Source organism: Simochromis diagramma, unplaced genomic scaffold, assembly GCF_900408965.1.
Source record: "Simochromis diagramma unplaced genomic scaffold, fSimDia1.1 OVJJ01000321.1, whole genome shotgun sequence".
Classification (NCBI taxonomy): Eukaryota; Metazoa; Chordata; class Actinopteri; order Cichliformes; family Cichlidae; genus Simochromis; species Simochromis diagramma.
Genome location: NW_024386772.1, coordinates 7,230,294 through 7,254,073, shown reverse-complemented (window position 1 = coordinate 7,254,073; position 23,780 = coordinate 7,230,294). Strand labels below are relative to the sequence as shown.

Sequence of the window (23,780 nt, the reverse complement as noted above, 5' to 3'; positions counted from 1 at the left end):
CAGTACCACCAACAGTTTACTGTGGAATATTTAGTAGCAAGGGATTTCAAAACTGGACTCGTTGCACAGGTGGCATTCTATCACAGTACCACACTGGAATTCACCGAGCTCCTGAGAGCAATCCATTTTTTCACAAGTGCTTTTAGAAGAATGATTCTGGACACTTGTGACCATTGAAGTGATTGGAACATCTGGGACTGCAAGTTTCAGATGAAAATGCAGCTATTTTCCAACCAACCAGACACAGAGGGGGATGACAAGGAGGAAAAGGCTGCAGTTTGTGGTAGACTGAAACCACTTTTATTCAAATCAAATCACTTTTATTGTCACATCACATGTGCAGGTACACTGGTGCAGTACATGTGAGTGAAATTCTTGTGTGCATAATGTTGAAGTTCCAGTAGTGAAGGTGAGGTGTCTATGAAGTGTTCAGCAGTCTGATGGCCTGAGGGAAGAAGCTGTCTCTCAGTCTGCTGGTGCGGGACCGGATGCTGCAGAACCTCCTTCCTGATGGAAGTAGTCTGAACAGTTTATGGCTGGGGTGACTGGAGTCCTTGATGATCCTCCCCACTTTCCTCAGGCACCGCTTCCTGTAGATGTCCTGGAGGGAGGGAAGCTCACCTCCAATTATCCGTTCAGAACACTGTACTACTCTCTGGAGAGCTTTGCGGTTGTAGGCGGTGCCTTTGCCATTTCAGGTGGTGATGCATCCAGTGAGGATGCTCTCAATGGCACAGCGATAGAAGGTCCTGAGGATGCGGGGGCTCAAGCCGAATCTTTTCAGTCTCCTGAGAAAGAAGGGGTGCTGTTGTGCCTTCTTTACTGTTTTGTTTATGTGTACTGACCACGTAAAATCCTCAGCCAGATGTACACCAAGGAAGCGGAAGCTGCTCACTCTCTCCAAAGCAGCACCGTTGATGGTGATGGGGGTGTGTACTTCTCTGCACCTCCGGAAGTCCACTATCAGTATTCCGGGAGTTGATTTGAGGTGTGGTGCTTGTATTTGGAAAATTTTGCTCCATGCAGGTGATACAAACCATCCTTAAGCTGTGAAAACAGAAAAAAAAAACATTCAAAAAATTGCTACAATATTAGTAGTGGCAAAATCTAAAGTTTTGTACATCCTGAGGAAGAAAGAAAGCACTGGTGAACTCAGTAATGCAGAAAGACTTGGACATCCATGGAAGACAACAGAGGTGGATGAACGCAGAATCATTTCCAGGGTAAGGACAAACCCCTTTACAACAGTCAACCAAGTGAACAACACTCTCCAGGAAGTAGGCGTATTGAAATGCAAGTCTACCATGAAGAGAAGACTGCATGAAAATAAGTACAGAGTGTCCACTGCAAGGTGCAAGCCACTAATAAACCTCAAGAATAGAAAGAACAGATTGGACTTTGCTAAAAAAGCAAACAAACAAAATAAAACATCTAAAAAAAGACAGCACAGACAGATTAAACCAAGATCAACCGCTACCATAATGATGGCAAGAAAAAAGTATGGAGAAGGCGTATATCAGCTCATGATTCAAAGCATACCACATGATCTGTAAAACACGGTGGAGGAAGTGTAAAGGCTTGGGCATGCAAGGCTAGCAGTGGTACTGGGACACTAGTGTTTTTTGATGATGTGACACAGGACAGAAGCAGCTGATTGAATTGTGAGGTGTTCAGAGAGATACCGTCTGCTCAAATCCAGCTAAATGCAATGAAAATGATTGGCCAACATTTCATAATACAGATGAACAATGACCCAAAACATATAGTCAAAGCAACCCAGGAGTTTTTTTAAAGCAAAGAAGTGGAATACCCAGTGGAGCATGTGTTGAAGACTAAACTTCAGACAGAAAGACCCATGAACATAAAGCAACTGAAAGGCCTGGTTGAACATTAAAGAGGAAACCCAGCATCTGGTGATGTACATGAGAACAAGACCTCGGGCCTTCATTGCCACCAAAGGGTTTTAAACCAAGTATTAGAAATGAACAATCTATTTTCAGTTATTTATTTTGTCCAATTACTTTTGAGCCCCTGAAATGAAGGGATTGTGTTCAAATGTTTTAGTTCCCCACATTTAATGCAGCCTTTTTTGTTCAACCCACTGAATTAAAGTTGAAAGTCTGCACTTCAACTGTATCTGAGTTGTTTCATTTAAAATTCATTGTGGTAACAAACAGAACCAAAATTATTTAAAAAAAAAAGTTGTCTCTGTTCAAATATTTACATACCTAAAAGGTATAACCTACCACATTGTGTCTGCTGTCAGAGTTGTATTCCATCAATGCCATAATCTCCTTGTCGGTGTATGTATGTTATATATATACAAAACTCTAAGTGTTCAGTATGAATATACAAAAACTATTCCTCATCATTTGGAACTTATTTATTTCTGTCAATGCTTCAACGTTTCCTTATCAGCTGTCAGACATCCATAGACAAACAAAACTCGTAACAAATCGTTTTGATCGTTAAATTTGTTTTCTTTTTTTCCCTTCTGTCACTTTCAATTTTGAGAAAAAAAGACTACAATTTAATAAATCTTCCTTAGGCTATAGCTGCACTCAGTAGAGTCTCCACTGTCTAAAGAAACTTTTTACTGACTTGACACTTTGAAGGGAGGCGAGTTGATAGAGGATAGGAAAAGCTTGAGGCTGAGGCGCAGACAGACAGTTGATGGACACTTCTTAACCCCTCAGGGACTTGCTGCATTTGTCTACTTGAGCTTGTTGTACAAGTCATTGCTTTTTAATCTTAAAGTCAGAACTAATGTAGTTTCCTTGCAGTTGTTAGAGGAGTCACAAAATATAATACATGTCTTAATTTGTTATGATATTGTAAACATAGTGCTGTGAATTTTTAAAAAGTGTTTTGGAGTTTCGCTAATGTGGACTCTAAACATGTACATAATGATGAGGTTTAAATTCAAAGCTAAATCTCTTATTCAAATACTGTTTATTGGGAGTCAGAGCCTTAAGCTCTACTGTGGAACACCCTTTAGGTGTACTGCTATAGGGGGACTTCCCATGATGCAATGAGAGCTTGTCTTTCACTCTTCTCTTTTGACTACCCATCTATTTGCCACTATTTGCATGTCATTAACCTTTGTTCCTGTCTTTCAACTCTACTCATGGCAGATGGCTCCCCCTACCAAAACCTGGTTGTGCCAGGGGTCTCTTCTTGTTAAAAGGGAGTTCTTCCCCCCCACCATTGGAGTCAGATTACTCACAGTGGATCTCATGGCTGGTGTTCATGCTAATATTTGGAAATTGTTTACCTTTACAAGATAAAATGCTTTCAGACAATGAAATGGTGGTATATAAACGAAACTACAGTGAACTGATTACTTAAATTTATTGTGTCTATGAATTTAAAGCTATCTACTATTTAACCACACTGTTATCTTTCTGGATTATTTGTTGGTGCTTTTATGTTTTTGTGTCTGATATATTTGCCTTCATATTTATTTTTCTTAAATGAAATCTGCAGGATTTTAAAAAAAAATGCATGTATCCAGGAATCCATATTGTAAGCAGTGTAATTTATTTTTTTACTATTTAACTTTTGTAACTTATGTCTGACATATAAAACTAATTTAATGTTCCATATTAAGCAGTTGTTGCATTTAATAACTTACATGTCCTTTAATCTTTATAAAATGTCCACTTTCTTTTTTCTAGTATATTGGTACTGCACAGAAGCTAAAAGAAAAAGAATGTACTGGATTTCTCAATTAGCTTAAACATAGAAATAGTAGACAGCTAAATTGTCCCGAGGTATTTGAGCATTTTCAAGCCAAGAACATCATGACCTTTGCACTGTCAATTAGCAAACATTTAATAAGCCAGGCTGAAAAATCTAGTTTTAGACCACTTAATGTCTACCACTGCCAACTCACTGCACACATTCTCCCAAAATAGCTCTCATAATATCCTCAGTATGTAATCATCAGTTTTTCAGGAGGAATTCAATATGCTTGTAGAGTTAACCAATCATTTCGAATGTGTTGGAGAGAATTATAATTCTTATAAGTCACAAATGTGACTTAACTTCATTGGCAAAGAAAATATTTACAGCAGATTGAAGACAAGCCCTGAACAAATGTCAGATTCTGAATATTTTCTTGGCAGTACCCACTGACCCATACAGAAGCCCCTCACACAAAACATTTCCCTGTAATGTAGTGTCCAACCTTTCACATGTGCTGCCTTTGGAGAGTGTCACTGTTAACATGGTGGAATGAACATCAAATTCCTTTTAGGGAATTACAGTCCTATAAGGTCTGTCCTTTTTTTTTTAATCACTATCTGAATCATTTTTTTTTTAGCATAAGCTCAACAGGAAAAAACATGGTGAGCAAACCAAGCCCAGTTAAGGAAACAGTTCAACAGAGCTCTTAAATCCCTTTCCTGAAAAATGTCTTGGTGCCAAAGTGTAAAAGGCTTTGGCTAATGACTTTAGTAAGAGTGTGAAACACACATCCAACAGAAAAGGGTGGGACTGGCCTAGCATCTGGAGAATATGCCTCGAGATCCAAATTCACCGGTTAAGACCTTCCCTCCTAAAAGACAGCAAATGCCTGCACACTTCTCCTCCGCGTTATCTTCTTGTTGTAAGAGTGGCACATTGGCACAGCTACTACTAGCAGTAGGTTTGCAAGTTGGCTTAATTAATATGTGGAAATGACTGTGGCTGCTGAAGCAGGATTTATATGAGCAAAAGTCAGCCAATAACCCTTCCATGCTCTGATAGACAGCCAAGAACAAACAGTATGGCTTATAGTCATGTTAAGGAATTTTTCTCTGTGAACATTACAGTAAAGTATGTCCTCTTAGATGACTATATTGGCCTGGCTCATCATTATGGGATTCTTTTATATATAACATGTTAAAATTAAAACAAGTATGAGACTCCCCTTGTATTTATATACCACGAGACAGTGTGGTGGCAAATGTTAAGCCAGTTTTTAGCTCAATCTCCAAGGAAACATAAAACTGTGCTGTTTTCTGCCGCAGACAGAACAGCATTATAGCATTATAATGACAATAACTGAGCTTTGTGTGGATTTTTTATGAATCTATCATCACTCAGCAGAGACCATTGCTTACTGTTGGTTGCTCTTGAACATTCACATGAATATCTTGAGCCTAGACAGATAATGTAGGTGCTTGACAAGGAGAGCAACCAATAATCAAAGTGAAGTTAACTGCAGACTACAGACTGACATTGTTGTAAATATAGCCAATGTGTAGGTGGTCCAAACTGCTTGCAAATGAATAACAAGCACAGACATGACCCAAGAGAATCACAGACAGAGCATGAGGGTACTTCTGCATGAAACATGGCACTGTAACAGCTCACGGGTCTTCCCTCTCTCAGAATGTATTGCAGGGGCATCTATGGACAACATTCTTGTCTGTGAAAGTGAAAAACGGGAAACAAAGCCGATAACAAACAAAGAACTTCATCGGCGGGATCCCCTTGTGGGCAATGGCATCACTCAACCATTTAATTGGATGGGACTGACATTTGCAGAGCAGGGTGTCACAGCATTTGCACGAGTGCAGAGGCCCAACTTGCTGCCATACAGATGCATCACGCTCCAATGATTCAAGAGGCGCTGTTTTCCTCCTCTGAAAAGAAAACTCCGTCACACTCAGCAAAGTCACACTCAGCACAGTCAAATGCATTTGCTCACACATTTCAGTTAATGGGCGACTTGGGGAGACGCCGAGGTGCGGCTGGAATAACATTCAATAAGCATGTTCAACCGGCCTACACATTTCCACCCAAATGTACTAAAAGGCATCCTTGACTATCAACATCACATAATTTCACAAGGCTCAGTGTTCAACTTAAATATATATACTGTATCTGCTGTATCGCGCCAGATTGTATCCAAAAAGAGCATCTTTTGCTAAAACCTGTGTCACCAGAGAAAATGCACAACATCCATTTATGCTGCTTGACAAGTACAACACCTTTTCACTGACAAGAAAAAAAATTCAAAAGTTATAGCTGACAGTTTGTGTTTTGAGTCAGCTATAGTGTCATTGCAATTTACTTTGCTAATGTCCGGTATTTAAGCTTAAAATAGCTCTGACTCAGATCATTAAATAAACCCATACAGCGCAGACAGCTTATTATCTTAGCCTAGCACTAATACTTAGCAGTATCTGTTTTTCTATAAAGATTTAGAAATGGGAGAAGCAATAAAACAAAGCTATGAAAATTAGATTTTTAATTTAGTTGGTAGTTAGAAAACATAGTCTCCTGGTGATTCTAATTCCATGTTACCATCTCGAGAGAATCATCATTATCCAGTGGATTACTGTTTTATGTTACTATCATCAACAATCAAGAAAGCAACCAATCAAGTTTAATCCAGGTAACAACTCCCTCATGACTGCTGCTATTCTAATCCCCTCCAGAGAAACGAATTAAAACAACAAAAAAAAACTCTGAAAGACAGAGAGAGACAAGGAGGCAGCATAACAGAGGCGCAGATAGGAACATTCAAAGAGACACACAGTTAAATACCTAATGACATTTATATGTAGTCTGCAAATATATTATGATCCAGCAATTTCATGTGTAATTTATTGTGAGAAAACATTGTTTCATTGGTGCACTTGAGATATAACCCAAAGGCACGCGATGTGGGGGAAAATTTTTAAGCCTTGTCCTCTTCCTCCTCTATGCATTTCGCTCAGTTCTTGGCTCTTTTGTACTTACGCATCGTAACTGCATCATCCACACTGACCCTTATGTTCTCTCACATCTCTTGTTTTAATATACTTTTACTGTTTTCTGGTAAATTAACAGACCAGACACATCTCTGTCTGTGACCCTAAAAAAACAAGAAAAGAAAAATACACAAACAACAAATCTCTGAAATCTCTCATTAATCTGACTAACTGTAACTCACACATTTTTGCAGAGATATCATAGATTTCAGAGGATGAACCCCAGGAAAAATTACACATTACTTATACTTTTTACTTTTCATAAAGCACCATCACCAAGTCACTGTGATTAACTAATAAATAAAACAAGGGAAGTAAAAGCATCCCCATTTCTCAATTCTCAGGGTGAGGAAAGTTCTAGTTTTGCTACCCTGCTTTTTTTTTTTTTTTAATTACATCGTAGGGTCCCTGCCAGCAGACGATGACATTTAAACAAACTGTATTTCGATGATAATTTCACTATTTTCAGCAACGGATGAAAACAAGTAATAATAAAATCATGCTTTTTTTTAAACAACCCTTTGTAGCTGGTTCAGTCAAATCCATCACTGATCGTTTGCCACAGCGTGACTTGGCTGTCAGTCAGTGTCACTCTACACTGAACTCTGACTAATGACAAATTGAGAAATGTGACATTTAACAAAACTGGGATGAAAAGAAGAGATGGGGCTAGCGTATGCTGAACGAATCTGAGCCAGCCCAACTTAAAAGTCGAATTAATGGAATGACGAAATCATTTCTAATGATTCAATGTTAGTTCATTTTACCAGCCTGCTCTCTGACAGGACCATAAACAGTATAAAACATGGTAGGACCTTAAGCCTGCATTCTTTTAAATGGCCACCAGGGGACAATCTCTGTGGGGGTGGTGGCAAAAAAAAACCCTAAATCTTCCAACAATATAGAAGTCTACAGGAAAACTGCTCTCTGACTTGACCTCTGTAAACACTTTCTTGCCACATTCATGGTCTCCATCACTCATTTTGTGTCATAGTGAATAAAAAGTTAGGCTGTTTCAGAAAAGAAAGATTATGCACAGTATGATCATTGGCTCGGTGCTGGTAAATGACATGTCCTTAGCCAATGAGCATGTGGGTTCACAGTCTGATCCACCCCTTTTTTGTCAGATTGAGTTCAAAACACCAAGGTGGCAACAACAAAAACACTCAACTGGATTCTTCCAAACGTCACGGGAGGCATGTCAATGTTTTCTGCTGTCTATGGATAGGACAGAATTCAGAAGTATCTCATGCTGTTTGACACAGATATTCTGCTTTCTCTCTGTATCTGTGTTGCCTTTATTCCTCTATATCATTAAAGCTGCGAAAGATTTTGGTGCTAGTAAGAGTAGTGAGAAAAATAAACAGCTGGAACAAACAGCTGAAATTTGACAGTTACCATCAGTAAATGACTTTGATTTGCTAATGGGAGCTGCTCAGTACTCAGACCTTGTGAATATTGAGGTTTAAAACTGTTTTACAAGGTTTAGTTTTACAACTCAACTTGGTCACATAGAAATAGGTGAAATTACTGTAATCTCTTAGCAGTGCATTGGCCACAAGCAAGTTAATTTGCTGCCTAAAGCAAGCAATAATTAAAAAACAAAAACAATGACAAACAAAAGTGAATAATAACTCTTGGGTTATTTTCATAAAGTTTAAAAATTGTTTTCCACAGACAAGGTTTTTGTTGTCAACACATCTAACAGATTTTTCATTTTATTTTTTTCCATTTAATTTAATTCATTTAAAAGTTCTGTAAGCAGTTTGTTCTTCTTTTATACTGAAGCTAGAAAAGTTAAATTCTTCTAATAATAAACAATTCAATTTAGCCTACTTTCAGTTTTCACACCTCACAGTATAAGAAATATCTAAATTTGGAGAGATTATATATATATATATATATATACATACACACACATATACGTGTGTGTGTGTGTCTTTTCGTGCATCCTTGGGTTGCTTGGCTGTCTCAGGCTGTGCGATTACGTAAAGTCAGCTTTCCAGCTGTAACTGACAATACTTTAAGCTTGAATCTAATAAAGTCAAGCTCACAGGCTCAGTGTGTTTTCTCTAGCATGCAGTGTACCAGTGTGTGTATAATACCTTCTGTACAAGCCCCAAACACTTCTCTTTCCTTTCTCATCCCACATCACCTCGACTTTGACTTCCAAGCTTGGCAAACTTAGTTTATCTACAACATAATGAGATAAGAAGGGTGGTCATAAAGAATAAGGCAATAAAATCCCAATCAATAACCAGAACAAGGCATATGTAGTTTGTTGCAATGCTTTAATGTAATTATAATTTTAAAAAAGCCCAAACATTAATCTTGTGCATACAAAATCCTCCACCAGCTGTAGGTGAGTTAAAAGGTGATTTAGCCGTTTAGTTTATGCTGAAGAGATCTCAAGTTTCAAAAGTCTGAACATGATAACTATTGGCAGAATAAGGACATTTTAGAAAATTAAATACATTCAAAACTAATTTGTAATTCTTTTGCTCGTTGACATATTTCTAACTCTTTTATATATCCTGTATTGCTTGCCTGAACATGACATATAAATGGAAAATTTCTAAATATCTATAAAAAACATCTAAACCATACAGGAAATTATCCTGACATAAAACTGACATGAAATAACATGAAAATGGTCCTTGACTCTGTAACTTTACTCTGTAAGCTTTACTTTTAAAGCCTTAAAATTTCAACATTTCCTGACAATGGCTTTACTGAGAACCTAAACCGATAGACAGGCCAGATAAATGCTTGAAGGTCTGAGTTTTGCCTGTATAATGCAGGTGTTTTTTAAAAAATTATATAATCACTTCCCTTTAAATACAGAAATGCAACAAATACTGTTGCAGCTGTATCCAAACCTAGCCCACCATTGGATATAAACAGAACAAGATCTGATTGTATGTATTACAGTCAAACATATGCCTGCTTTTAAAAAGAAAATATCATAATAGCATGTCCTCCAGGCCACACATCGTAGCAGGTGGAAATAATCCGGCTGAGAGGCATCCCCTGAGGTCTCCTGTCAAAGTGATATTCTGTTCATTGCAAGAACTCTGTAAGGCATGACCTGCAGTTGCACTGAATAGGAACAATGTTAGGAAAAGATCAGACTGGTGTTTCGGTAATGTTGCGCACTGTATGTTCACAGTTCAATATAAACAAATCAAACTGAGAAAAAACACATTATCATATGGAAAAAAACAACACTCACCCCGTAGCAGACAGAGTGCCTCCAGAAAAAGGCAAATGAATTGTTACCAAGTGGAAGATATGGGAGTTCCATGATTTATAAATAAAGATGTGTAATTTCTCACTTTCTAAATGGAGGTCTAGAGCAGGGCCAGGAAACAGAATGGATGGAAGGATAGGGAGAGAGAGTCCTACAAACGTTTATCCCTTCGTAAACATGGAGTTTCACTCAGCTCAAACATGTGAAATTGCCTCCCTGGTCAGTCAGATGCACTGATGGAGATAAACCAAAGTGACATAACGGCTACATCTGTGACAGCTCAACAGTCTCCTCCATCTCTTTTCCCATGCTCTCTCTGTCTTTCTTTGGCTTTTCTGTCTCCGTCCTCTCAAGGGCATGTTGCCACTGTGAACAGAGACATATCTTTTGTTATCTCCCCCCCCTCCTCCCCCCCAACCCCTTTCTTGCCTCTCTCTTTCTCCTCCTTGCTCAACCCATATCTTGTTGTCTCTCCACTGATTATCAATGCAACACCTTTAATAAGATCCATCAGCCCACCACTTTCCCGCCCTCTCACACCCACTTCATTTACACGGGGAGTGAGAATCAAAGACGGCAAGTAATTTGGGATAAAAAGAAGATGGATGTGCCTGTGTGTGAACAACATGCTCAAGAGCCCCACTGCTAGCACAAGATGGAGAGGAGAGCAGCTTTGGGTTAGGGACTTGTTAGTGCCTAGTGCTTTCTCCATCTTCATTCAGTAAACACTATCCGAAAGGATGGTGTTGGTACCTCTTCACACTGTTATATTTGTTACAATGGTTTTAGTTTTGGAGAATGGCCAATCCCAAAAATGGTGAAGAACTAAAAAACTTTTAAGGTGTTTACATGTTATCATCTCCAAATCATCACTTTTTGACATTGGCAAGAGGGTCTTGTCACTGGAATTAAAAGCCACAAGAAGAGGTTACTCCTAGACCTTATTTTTGCACCAGCGAAGAAAAGTAAAATATGAACCCTGAAAACGACTCAGAGCCAATGCATTAAGTAATTAATGTTATTTCAGCATGATTAGAGCCTACATGTGTATTCTTTGAAAATTAACCCAACACAAACACATGAGCCAGGTGGACAATCGTGACTATCTCTCCCCTCTCAATTGACGGGTTGTCACATGTGTTCCAGCCATTTCTCAGCACAGAGATGATGACAAAAATGACATGCCATGATGGCTCAGTGTCACCGTTTGTATGACTATTTTTAACACAGGATGGCAAGCGGTGGGAAACACTGGAGAGATCTCCTCCTATTGCCATCAGCTTTCAAAAATAATAACAAAAAATATTCCACACTTGCAACTGATCTGTCCTACTGTCACTGTGAACACATCAGTGAAGTGGTATCTGATAAACATACAGTGACACCTATCAAGAAATGTCTGCATATCTGCACTGCTTCTTTAAAAATCAATATGCCTTTGTTCCACAGCTTGCAACGTCCTCACATACACTGTGCGGCACATTCCTGAACAACGTAGGCTCAAAGAGTTGCAGTCATTACAATACCAAATCAAATGGTACCAAAACAGGTGACATGGATATACACTAAGCCACTGTTACATCATTTTTCAATTTTCAGAGGCTACCACTGACTAATGGCATCATGACTAGATGAGGGAAAGCTCTTTGGTGGCTCATCCATAAGCTCAGGGTCAGTGGTTTCGCAACATATGAGCTGCCAACACTGAGAAAAAGAAGCTGAGTAACGCAGCTGACATCAAGGCTGGGAAATACCTAGGTTTTTCTTCTTTACAAGGATTCACTTCAATATATGCACACAGCTAGGCAGCGTGCGGTACAAGCCGAACGTAGAGGAGAATGTACAAATAAATAACATACTACTACAAGAAGATTATCATAAACAGAGCAACTCTGTTTGTTTGGGCTGGTTTGCCATGATGGGTCTCGTGGTGAAAAGTGTATCCCCCACAAGACCCTGTGACATGCACAACTGCTGAAGGGCTGTCCTCAACAATCACATCTCCCCACAAAAGGTCCAGACCAGGAAACTGAATAACACAAAGGGCAACAGCCTAAAATAATTACCAAACCCATAGAGATTTCCCACTTAATACAGAAGCCATGAATGATCATCATCAAGGCTACACATAAGTCAAAAAACACAATACAAAGAGATAAAGCAGAATTTTAGCAAAATCCAAGTCGGCAATTAAAAAGTGTTGTTGGATGCTGTTTACCGCTTTCTTACCGAGTCTCGTCTCATAGTCTTTTCTATAATCATGAAACGGTCTTTTCTTTATTAGAAAAATGGTTTTCAAGTCACACAAACACTGGAAATGTAGTCAAAAACTGTTGTTTATCTGCAGCCTCTCGTGGGCCACACTTTCGCCATCATTTCTCTCACACCATCTTCACTGCTCAACTTCCCTCCCAACATACCCATATATCCCACTTCTATAGGCACCCCTCGTGTTTGCCCATGGACACTTATCATCGATGCACACAACATCTTTTCTTCATCCCCATCGATCTTCTTATTGAAACAAGCCTCATTTGCAGTCTCCTTCTTGACATTTTTTTTCCCTCTCCTGTCTCATTCTTTTCCAAACTCTGACAGGCTGTGCAGATTTTGGCAGTTTGCTGTTCTTCCCTAATCCTTCGCCAGACTTTCTTCTTTGCAAATATACAGAGATTTCAGAGAAAATGCAGTCAGACATCAGATGGTCACAAAGACTTTCCAGCTTGTGATATACAGTTTTTAAAATAGTAGGGGGGGAAAAAAAGAAACACAACAAAAAAGCCAGTCATTTTACTTATGGTGACCAAGCGAATAAAGTGTAACTGTTAGTGTACAGCTGGACTTCCTGATGCTGGAAAAAAAAAGTATTTCATTTCCTAAATTGTGATATGTTGGAGTTTAAGAAAATGGTTCGAACGTATTTAACTTTAGCTTACACGGTTAGTGCCTTTGTTTCACTAGAAAACTGAATCACTAGTATGTATTGCATCTGTATCACATCATTATGGTTGAGATAGTATGTTACAGAGTACGTTCATCTGACTGCTTAAAATTGCCATTTGTGTTGAACATGAAGAACTCCGTACGCTGGTTTGTGTAGCTATTGTATGATGCATGTTGACAAATATTTCTGATTTTAATAATATGTTCCTTTTATGCCTTCAATATTACTTCAAATGAGGCAATGAAAGTGGTATAAATTCTTTAATGGTTCCAGGGTAAGCTGTGCAAAATCTAATAAACATTCTCAAGTGATGTCATGCAAGTCAGTGTTGGCTACACTAAACACTATGCTGCAAACAAAAAAGAAAACACATGTATAGAGAAGGACAGAGTACTGGGGTTGAAAATGCTGACGTCCACTAGTGCTACCCCTCAGCCTCCTCGTACATGCACCTGTGGAATAAATTTGAAAAATGCTGGGTGATTTTCAGGAACTTGGCCTTAACCTTGCGGTCCAAGATTTTTAGTAAACGCACCCATGGTATTAATTTTAAAATCCTACGTCGCCTTTTTCCTCAGGTTATCTTTGATGTCCATTTCACATCATATCTAAATCAGCAGTATCATGTGTTCTGATCGGTAGTCCCATTGCTTGGCTTGAAGCTGAATTAAAGTTTCTTGGCTCCTGCCCACGTCCTATTACCAACGATTATTTCACCTTCACCTGATGTTTGGTCACCACAGTGCTTCCAGTCTGTATGTAGGTTCAGTCACGCAGGCCAAAATACTAACTGGCAATCCACATTTCCATAGCAACCTCTAGTCACTATAGAAAAATGTGTATTCCCCAACCAATTGGCGAGTGTTTGGAGATTACACAGTCAGTGGAAGTGGAACTTTGAGGGACATGCAGTAGGTAATTGGTCCAGGCTTAAATGGACAGTGACTGTTTGAACATATAGATGCACTACTGACAACTAACAAAAGTGTAAACACTGCTAAAATGCTAGACATGTGAACAACACCTCTGAGCAATAGTATAAGAAACATTTGACAGAGGAACTAGAGCCGGATTTTGATGCAACAGAGTGAAACAGTATAAAAATCTTTGCTAGTTTTTGTGGTTTTTTACCTCTGGGTTTGCGATCTCAACTTTGAGTTTCAACTGTGAGTTGAGAAGCTATACCCACAGTATCTCACCCAAACACTCAGTAAAGCAATGATCTCCCTCGCTACTCCTCGACTTCGCTGTAATCCAGAGAATGCACATTCAGAGGAAACATGTCCAGTAGTCGAGAGATGAAGAGTGTGTGTGAGAGATAGTGAAAGACTCGACTGAGAAAGGAGAGAAGAAAGCGGGCCCTGTATCTCATGCCCTCCAGAGATCAATTGTCCGAACTTCTCGATGAGTGCTCTCCCTTGCCCCTGAAGCAGCCAAATCAATGCCTAGGCATGTGTGTTTGCGAGCCTGTGTGTATGTGCATGCTATTTAGGTGGAGAAAGGTAACGGAAAATGGAATCTGTTTAAATATGAGAAGTAGCAGTATGTATGTTAGGAAGTTCCTCAGATTCGATATTCTTAAATATCACTGAAAAGTCTCCCTACGGTGTTGTTGAATATAAACGTGTCTTAGCAATTGGGACAGCGCTTATTGCTTTGAGTGCTGAATTTCCCACTTTGCATTGCTTTTTAATATGTTACAAAAACACTTTCTTGTGCAATCCCCCTTTTTAGCATCACATCAACAGAGTTTTAACTGACGATGCTCTAGTTAAATAAAATGCTTCTATTTCCAGAACCAAACTCTTACGTTGGAAAAACGAATATCGTCAAGCAGTTGTGCAGAGCCTCAAAGAGCATTAACATTTAAACACATGCATTGCACTGTATTGTTATTGTGAGACGGAAGATTCATTGTCTGTATTGTCCCACTTAATCATTTCACCACACTCTTTAGTGATTCCAGTCTTATGAGTTAGTGCCAACGATGGGACTATTTATTTCTGCATGCTCCCAGTTTGAAAATAAGAAGGAATTACAAATTCCTCAAAAATAGATTTGCCTGCAAAAGAGAGTTTTATGGTCGGTTTATGGATCTGCAAGGGAATGTCATCATTTCGGTAACTATATTTGCAATTTTCTGTGTACTTTCATTTGCCATTGTTTTTACTAGTTGATTAATGCTGGTGGTAAACTTGGGGGGGATGCATGTATTACATACACTTTTTTGTGATTTTCACAACTTTTCACCGAAGAAAGCTGGCGATAGAGCAGAGTCTCTCCTTTATTAAGGCCCCTCACACTGGGACTTAGTGGGAGATTTTGGCTTCACGCCTTCCTGCCACGGTTTCAGTAAATCGGCTTTCTGCGGGCATGACAGTCATTAGCCTTGCCCCTGGCAGTAATCCTCTAGTTTCTGTCTCTAATGAAAGTAGAAAGGGTTAGTAACATTCACTCCGTTACTGCTTCTGCTGCTGGGCCCCACAGGGAACCTACAGACTGTCCAAAGCCAAAGCCAGATGCACCTCCTGCTCTACAGGTCAAAACAACACCTAAAAACACCACAAGCTTCAATCACACTTGACTTAAATTTTTAAGACAAGTTCGGCCCAAAAGTACCTATGAGCAGTGTTGGGAACTAACTTGATACTCTATGCGCTCTTGCTTACTTTTGTGTCATGGTCTGTGGGATCTGGAGTGTTGGGGTTTTGGTTATTAAGGGTTTTGAGTTTGTTTTCACTGTTATCCTTATGCTCTTAGTCTTTTTTCTTTTCTTTTGTTAACGCTAGGTTGGGTTTATGATTCATTGTTTCATTTCTTTTTCAGTGTATACATTTCAAGGTCTTAATTCCTGAAACATAAAGTCTTCGTTTCCTGTGTTTCTGTATTCAAGTAATGAGTCTCCGTTTTGGTTCAAGTACATTTTTATTAGTTAAAAGGAGTTTTTGTCATATTCTTATTGTCCCAGACTTGTTCAGTCTTTTTTGAGGCCTGCGTCATTCTCTTGAATTACTTTTCTTTTTTTTTTACTTTGAAGGTTACGTTTTCTGTTGTGTCCTCTGAACATTTAGCTTCCTGTCTTTCATTCCCTGATTGCTTGGTTCTCTTATTATTATTTGCCAGAGTGTGTCATCTTCATATGTGCTTCAGGTTTGATATTGTTTAGCTTGTATTTTGGCCTTGCATCAACTAAATCCACAATTGCTTTTTTAATTACGTCTGTCTGCTTTTGGAAGCAATGCATTTGGATCCCAATTCTGCAACCTTAACACTTTTGAGTACAGGAAGTTGTTTTTTTTTGTTTGTTTTGTTTGTGCTTTTTTACACAGTATACTTCAACAAATACTTAATTATAATATATATCTACTTCTACTGTAACTGCCAACAGAGAAAAGGCACAAGTTGTTAAAAATGAAGAAAGAACCTAAAGTTAGATGAAATAGGTTCACAATTTTTTTTTAACTACAATTTGAAGTCAGAGCACTGACCAAGGAAATTAATAAGAGACTATGATCATAGATACTGCTTTAATTTAAGCAACATATCCATCAGATAACATACCCAAGGCTCCATACTGACGGTGTTGATGTGAATTTTAATACATGACAGTACCCTTTTGGCAGTCTGCAGTGTCTACCAAAGTTCACCAGCTGTTCAGAAAACCTAAGGTGCACTTGGTGACAGAGTGCAAATTGCACACAAGAAGGACCAAGTGTTGGTCAGGGCTGTCATCAGCCAGGCCGTAACTTCTATCACCTGATAAAGCCAAGCACACACAGCTGGTCATGAGAACTTATTATTTTATTTTGTTCAATCAGGCTTTTAGTATGAGAAATGCCAACCTACATGAACAACATTATTAATTATTGCATCTCTAATCTGTTATTAATCAACCAATGTTTTAGGAACACCCTGCTTTACGTTTAATATGATTTGCTCTTAAAACACACACAATGCTTTTTAAAATTTGCTGCACAATAAATTTCCCCTATTAAAAAATCCCACCACTGAGTCCATCAGCCTAATCAGTTCTGGTCACTGGGAAGCATCACTCGGTGTCACTCTCATGTTCATGAACTCCTTTTTAGACAGCTTTTAATATGATGCATTGATGTATTTACACAAGCCTCTACACTTACTTTTAATGTGTTTTTATCCAAACTGTGAAGCACTTCCTGTATTTTAAAAGTGTTTTACCAATAAAATTACTATAACAAATCAAATAGGCTATGACATCAAATTAACAGAGAACTGGTAGTAAGGGGCAAGAAGTGTACAGGTTGGATCTATGCATATGTGCTGCTGACATCAACTTCTGAAACTCTGACACTGCAATTGAAGTAAAAAAAAAAAAATTCAGGTTTTACATTTTTTAACTAATTTTGATGAATAAGAACAAATGTTTGACTTAGTTTTGGGAATTTGTGACAGGAGTGGGATAAAATGTGGTTCTGTCTGTCTGTTTTGCTTAAACAAAACAGACAGTTTTATTTCCTATTGATTTTTTTTTTTTTAACTTTTTGCTCATTGGATCACTCAGGTGATATTTTTCCTTAATCAGATATTAGATGTTAAGTTTGACTGAAGTTCCTGATCTGTATGTTTCTATCCACTGCAGCAAAATAACTGGCTGAAGCAAGTGCTTCGAATAAAGTTTTCTTATAGTGTATCTTCCACTTCAGTAAGCCCTTTTGTACTTTGTCCTGTTGTACCTGTGAGCTAAGACAGCAAGTGTTTTTGGGGTGAATAGACAGTCGATGGCAGACCTACTGCATTGCACTTATTGTTGTGCTTTAGCAAGAAAAAAAAGGGCCTTTATCCCAAAAAAAAAAAAAAAAAAAAAAAAAACTATCGAACTCTCATATTTAAAGCCACATTTGCAGGGATTTTAATAGCATCCAGTCAGTGGAAACCATACCGATGTGCCCTCCATCTTCAGGTTTACTCTTCAAGGCACGATGCCACGCTGTTCTGCAGTAAGTCATGTCATCTGCCTGGCCAGCAGGAACCCATATTTAGAAAGTACAAGTTACTGTCATAGAATGAATGCATATTTACTTATTCCTGTCTGTTATAAAAAGACCCAAAAACTTGGTTTTAATGAAAGGGCGCCTTATTTTATGTGATCTTTGACCTGCCCTGCTGTTGAGCATAGGAATTTTGATATATTGAGTGTTGCCACTTTTAATATCATCAGCCACATCTGGCAATGTTTGGCTGACAGATGGCTGTGATATGTGACTCAGTCACACATCTCTCTTTCTGGGCTGTCCAGGAAGGAGACAGCATCAGGAAATGTGAGAGGGAGTGGCTGTGAACTTGTTTGACCTCTGCCAGACAATTTTCAGTCAAAAGCACATCATAAGTAAGCTTCTCCAAAATCAGTCTTTGTCCTCTGGTGGCTCCAGTTAACAGCATATTCACAAATATCAGTTTTAAGTACATTATAATAGCTATTGTGATGCATCAGTAAGCGATACGCATAGGTTAACAGAGTTACCTATGGATTTACTCATACTGCGTATGTTTTTAGCCTTTTAGCCTTAACCACCTTATATGCTTTTATTTGCATATATATAAATAAACTGAACATATCTATGCAAATTGATATGGATTTTTAAAATTTGTTTTAATAAACAGAATTTGAAAAAAAATTACGTGGCAAAACAGGGTTAACATGGTAAGTGTCTCAAAAAGAATAAGATCAGTGAAGTAAAGGCATTAAATGTTTACTTTTAGATCTTTAATTTAATGTGGAAAAAGTGCAAACAAGGTCAAGTGACAAGATTCTATGCTGACATTTCAAAGTGCAAAAGAATGAAATAGGTGAAAGGACCATTTGACTACCTGTCTGGTATTTGTGTTAATTAATACAATGTGTTTTAAAGGGCACGCTTTACAGTGATGCAGCCACATGTATTCCTACCTCCTAGACAGTCCCAGCAACCAGTATTGCCATCTGGGAAGCATCTTTCAATTATGTTTTTTTTCTTGGTAAAGCAGCAGGATTGTCTGCCTGTGCTAACTTCAGGGCTAAAGCCAAAAGGTCCTTTGCTCTTCTCCCTCCACCAGGTCCTTAAACAACTTTTTGAGCCTGAAGCCAGTGTTTTAAAAAGACTTTAAGAAGTTTTGGGTGTATGTTCCAAATTAAGCATCTGCAGTTTACTTCCACACCAAAGAAGAGTGCCAAGGCATCGCAGTGCGCACAACTTCCAGCTCTATGGGTAATACCTCTCCTTCTTCCTCTTGAAAGCAGACTGTATTCAGTCTTCAAATAGAAGTCAGGATAGCCATAATCACTGACCTGACACAGGGAGCCATAACAAAGTTTGGATGACATCCTCCAGACTTTAACTGGCATTTGAGGGCCACTCATGGGCTCTAATTGCATCAGGATAACAAGAGGATGGGTTCTTCTTGTTTCTTTTCTGTGCTGTAACCCTTTGTCTGAAAAAAAGGATTAGCAGTAGCAGTGTTAGATTACTGCATATTACCTCCAACTAAAAGAAAAGATATTGCATATTTGGATGTATGTGAGCAACGATCAGCAAGCTTCTCTGAGGCATTGCAAAGGCATAGGTTTCTAGGATCAGGAATAATGTTCTTTCTTGGTGAAGAGTCTTACACTGTCCAGGCCGATGCTGCGCACGGATTCCCTTTAATATCTGCCTCTAATAGCTACCTAATAGCTGCCTAGCATCTTTGTGCTGTTAGATCGCTTGACTTAAAGATATTAGCTCAGTTTCAAATCACAGCAGTCTCAGCCACAAGTGCAATAAGAACACACAAAGCCATTCTCCAGTAATATTAATAGCAAGCTCACCACAGTTAATAACATCTTTTCGACAGTAATTTTGTACAGTAATGTATATCAAAATTGATTTTTCCCCCCACTCTAGAATACTAAAATACACACAGACACTGAGGAAATGATCAAACTAACATGCACTAACTAGTCACAATGTAATCAGAGTTGTTGTTGTACACTTCTAAAATTGCAATGACACAATAAATGCATGTCATTGTTTCATTGCTAATTTAATGTGTGATTAAACAAAGCCTTCAGCTGCCAAGATGCTTGTCCCATACTTTTTATTCTGCATTGGGAGTTTAAAGACAAAAAGACAATGACTGATACCCATGTGCATTTCCCATTTCCATGCAAGAGTCTTTAGTCCATTTATTTCATTTTTTTGTTCACTGAATTGTTTCTTTGCTTCTTTGTTGTTCTTGGTGTATTTGTTTGCGCTTTGTTTGTTCATCCATTTGTTCTCTGTTTGTCTTATTGTTAATTCATTCATCTGTTTATCTGTTACACATCCTGAGACAACACTGATCAGACTTTAATGAAACTTGAAGAAATGACTGATACATTCAGGCTTTTTGTCTTGGTGGTAGCACACCAACCGCCCCTAATCTCGTCCGGCCTGATTTTACGAGTCGAAATAAGCATAGATTTTTGTTATTTATTGGCCCACTGGGACAGTGTATCATTTGAGAATGGCATGTCTACTGTCGAAATGTTTGTTTGCCATTGCATTTAACTGTCTCCCCTTCCTGATCTATGTTACCAAATTGATTCTTTCTTCTGGTCCTTCATAGTTTTTCTTTCCTCAGCGTTATATCTGAATGGGATGTTAAGAGCGGGGTAATGCTTTCTTTTTTTCCCCTCTGCACTGTCATGTGATTCTCTATCTTTCCCTTTCCCTTCTCCTTTTTATGCTTGATCTCTTTTTATTTTCCTACACAGGCACTGTGAGAGTTAGTTCTTTGAGGTTTGTAAGGAGGTCTTTGTTGTACCTGCTGAATACCACAAACTTGACATTACTGAACATTTTGTTGGCAAGAACAGGACATACAGAGCTCCAGGCAACACCACATGTGAACACAGGCGCGCATTCACTGAAATTAGGGAGAAAAGAGCTCCAGAGAGGTGACCGAGGTAAGGACAAAATGTGGCTCTACCAAGTGTTACACATAAAAGTGGGATTCTTGGATAAAAGAACAAACATATCACAGGGGCCACAAGAGCTCACCTCTCACCCTGTGTCCTCCTGACAGCCCAACTCCAACCCACTGCTGACTACTCATAATCAATCATAGGCCCACTATAAATCAATCAATTAAAAACCCACACAAAGCCACAGTAGTGTAATCAATCAATCCAGCCTCTGTGGACGGTTGTTATTGAGAGCCAAGCATTAGATCTATAGTCGCCGGTCTCAAGATGCTGCTGGCCTTAGTGACATTGGCTGAATGTGCATGGAAAGAAATAAAAGTAGGAGTAGAGAGGTGAGACAAAGAGCTTGGGTGTGATCCACTATAGGGTAGAGAAGAGGCTCCCAACACTCCCATGATACATCGCCAGAGCCTGAATATTCATGCCTACGAATCGGGTACCATGGAGGCGCTCAGTTATTCATTATGCTTCTGCAAAAAGAAACACGCCATCATCCCCCTGCGATGGAATATTAATAGTTCCCATTAATAAAATATCCCACTCCCCATCTTAAGTCTTGTCTTCAACTTTCTTGGCCATTGCACATATAAAGGCTTGGGACTTTTGGGATGTGACCATGAAAGTCAGCCAGAGAAGTGTTATTTAGCATATTAGCAAACTTAAAATAATTTAAACGCTACATACTGACCATCTGGCCTAAAATGAGAGAAAGTGTCTTGTTCTCGTTCCACATTTGGACGAACCCTTATATATGAAAATAGAAAGAAAGAGTGTGGGAGGGGATGGCAAGAACAGCTCTATAGCTGTATACTCAAAGGGGATGAATGTTTAATTTAGACCAGCCTGAAAGTATGCTGACATTTCGCCATTGTTAGGAGAGATGAATACATGGGACACTGTCTGCAGGAGAAATGGAAATGTGCATCAAGGTTGTTAAAAATTCAACTGCCCTCCCCACCCAGACATACAGATCTAGGCTCGGAATACAGTAGGTAACCCGCAATGTTTGCCACTGTAATTCTCCCCTGATTTAGTCTGTGGATGCTATTGTACTCTTCATCTAACTCCACTTGAGTAACACAAACCATGCTTATACAACTCGAATCCCCAGTGCTTTCTTTTACTTGTGAATTGAGCAGAAACGCGTCCATCCTCTAATTTCTTGGACCAACTATTGACATTAACTCACCAATAAATTTCCCTGAGCCATGAGACCCCTGTAGTAATAAGGTGGAGAAAGTAGGACTGCACAGCGTCAAGATCAGCGCCACCACAAGGACTCATGAGGAGTACTTATTAGAAGTCAGTGGGAATAAACAAATAAATGCAGGTGTAGCACAGCAGGCTGGGATTGTTAGCTCTCTGACAACACCGACGAGGCGGGGAGGCGTGAGTGGTCAGCCTGTGGCAAAGCAGTGACACAGAGAAAGAGAGTGTGAGAAAAGAGAAGAAGAGAGAAAGAGTGAGAGAAAAAAAAGCTAGAGAGAAGGTCAAGTACCTGCCACTTCTGTCAGACACTTCTTATAACAGCTGAGCTGTGTCCAGCAGGGTGGCTGGCTGCTTTTGGGGCCTTTCATCTCACAGAGGTGATGGGTGATGAGAGTTTCTCTTCCTCACATTTAAAGTCTGCCACAATACATCCCAGAGACTTGGTAACTTCAGGTCACTGCTGGGTTCCATGGACTTCTGGGAAAATGTCCGTCTAGTGCGGCAAAATGACAAAAGGCTCAGCACATACACACAGAATCTCACATTGGAGTTTCAGTATAAAAATGTATGTTGTGTCGTACTGGTTTTTGCACTGGAGAGAATACAGATAAGGGAGCAGCCAAAAGCAGCTTCTTCTCTGGGGGCATTTAGCTGTTGTTTATGCTATGTCTCTGTTGCAGAGAGATTGTAAGTGATTTTAAAAATCTGCTGTGTGTGTGTGTATACATGTAACTATGCCTTTGTGCAAGCAGAACTATCACCAGGCTTACAGGCCTTACCTGTAGGCAGGAGGAGCCGCTTGAACGATGGTGTGACCAGTTCAGCGCAGAATCACAGCCCTGGATCGGAGACAGAGACGAGGCAGAGACTGAGGTTTCAGAGTTGAAAGGATTGTCTGGCCCTCAGAAAAACATTCAGACAAAGACACCAGAAAAGAATGAACTCCTGCCTGACCACTGGAGCTGCAGACCAGCAGACTGTGACTGACTGACAGACTGAGCCGAAGATGGCGATGCGGTCACTGCGCCACACCAAGCCAACTGGCTCACTGAAACAGGATCTGTTTTTCCGACCCCACGGGGAAACAGTGAAGAGCTCCCTGCCATCCCTCTATCTATAGCTCTCTCAGGCCTAGCGCAAAGAGGAATTAGAACCAGAGTTTTGTTTTGGTGGCCTGTGTTTTTGCCACATGTCAGCCAACTGAGTTTTAGGGAGAGTTTTTCTCAGAGGTAGTTCCAGATAGTCTCCTCTTTAACCCCCCTTTCTCCACGTTTCCCCCATCCCCAAAACAGAGTGTCAAAGGACATATGGTTTAGCTAGAAGCACCTGGCAGCCCCATCAAACTGGCAGGAAGATTGAAATTGTAGCAATGGGAGCTGGAAGCAAGAAGAAAGCCTACACATATCTCAAAAGAATGGTCTGGAATTCATTACAGTCACTGAGAACATAAGAATGGGAGTGTGATGATGGGATACTGGTGGGAACCAGCTGGGGAAAAAAGGCACATTTGAGTATGGAGAAATTGCAGGACACAGGAAGTAGAAGCTACCTGTTGATGACTTGTTAATTATTTAGACTAATTTTTTAAAAGAACGTTTTTAACCAAATTTTCCATTTTCACCAGATAAAGTGTTGCAGGACACAGATGCTTAAAATTTTGAAATGCCATGGGCC

General features: G+C 39.3%; 1 long non-coding RNA gene across 3 annotated transcripts; it reads right to left on the bottom strand.

Moving 5' to 3' along the window:
• Positions 1–904: 904 nt before the first annotated feature.
• On the bottom strand, positions 905–23,376 carry LOC120742618. Of its 3 annotated transcripts, XR_005697906.1 has the most exons (5): positions 22,886–23,376; positions 22,396–22,599; positions 19,242–19,384; positions 8,849–8,936; positions 905–1,047 (listed from the first exon to the last, which is right to left on the bottom strand). It is a non-coding gene; the product is annotated as an uncharacterized LOC120742618 (long non-coding RNA). The 3 variants fall into 3 exon arrangements; XR_005697910.1 differs by lacking the exon at positions 8,849–8,936; XR_005697907.1 differs by lacking the exon at positions 19,242–19,384.
• Between the last annotated feature and the right edge of the window lie 404 nt (positions 23,377–23,780).